We start from the raw sequence: 1,547 nt of genomic DNA, 5'->3' as shown, positions 1-1,547 counted from the left end.
GGGTGTGAACAGGTGGGGTGGTACGAGCACGGGTTACTGGTCGGGTATGCCCATCTCTCCGTTTGTTATCCCGGCAGCATGCCCACTCATCCATCAGTTACTCCTTTTTAATTTAAAAGGAGTCTCCATTTCTCTTTTCCGTATGGCCAATAGTCTTTCCAAACATACACAGCGTCCCTGAGTTTGTGGAGTTCGTGATCCAGTCTTTTCCTTCTGGCCTCTTGCTGATTCCACTGTAGTGCATTTTTCCTCCCGAGTACCTCAGCCTGATCGAAAGCTGAATTGAACCGTGTTACAAGGGTGCTTTTATCTGGCTCAGCATCCTTGAACCACAGCATTTCCATAGTCTCACGGTACCTTTGCACAATGGCGTCCCTCTTTGCTAGGGCGTTGCTCAGTTCACAGTTGTCGCCCGTTGGGTCTATCTGTCCCAGTTCTTCAATATATTAATTGCAGGCATCGACGAAAACACCATAATCGCTCTTCAATCCTGCCAACTCTTCCGACAATTCATCTAGTTGGCCAGCGTTAACTTTGAGGCAGTTAAAACGCGTTGTCAAGCTCCGCTGCGCATTTGATCGCCTCCGCTGTAGGCTTTCCAGATCTGGCTTGTTGTCTGCCATTTTACTCCTTTTAATTCCTGTCTCACTCCAGAATTGGAATTGTTCAAAGGATTTGATTCTCTCAAAAAGTGTGGTTCGTTGCCAATGACTCGTTCAAAGGATTCAGTTCTTTTCAAACGACACATCTACGAATGGGACACGTCCACGCCCCCAGCTGTCGACGTCCCAACGTCACAGTCTGTGAGGCTCTTCCGTAGCACTGTTAGTGGCTTAACGGTTTTGCTCTTCGCCCAGAAGAGTCGCTTCACCAGTGTCCCCGGCTCTCCGGTCCTGGTGCTTCACGATCGCCGTCCTCCGCTCAGCAGTCCGTACTCTGCTGGTATGGCACCGACAACGGTTTTACAACTGTCCAGATTTTTACTGGCTGATCCTTTCAGCTCAATACTCCCTTCTGGAAGGGGCAAGCAGAACAAGTACGTCGGGTACAACTGGACTGTCTTTCTGAAGGTTTATTCCACATACACAGTTAGCGGTAGCTAGACAGCAGTTAAACAGCAGTTAGACAGCAGTCAGTTAGTAGTTAGACAGCAGGTTGTAAAAGTCGTACAGGTTCTGATGATAGAAGATGTATAAAGGCACATACGAAGGTTAATATATAACAAAAAATAGCATTGATAATGCACTTTAAAAGGCAACAGTGCTTTGATACCAATTATAACAATAAACAGATAGATAGAATGTTAGCTTTGCCTGCTAGAAAGTTCTACATTGGACGACTTACTAAAGTATGACTTTTTTTTTGTCTCATTTTGGACGACCTCAACTAAGACTTTTTGTCAAATTCTGGACGACATACTAAACTATGACTTTTTTGTCTCATTTTGGACGACATACTAAACTGTGACAACTAAAAGACGTCCACATGTCTCACAGTGGGACAAAGACGTCCACGTGTTTAATGAACACAAACTCAGGATCATGTGA

Source organism: Solea solea, chromosome 6 (assembly GCF_958295425.1).
Source record: "Solea solea chromosome 6, fSolSol10.1, whole genome shotgun sequence".
NCBI classification, from domain to species: domain Eukaryota; kingdom Metazoa; phylum Chordata; class Actinopteri; order Pleuronectiformes; family Soleidae; genus Solea; species Solea solea.
This window is presented reverse-complemented; position numbering follows the sequence as displayed.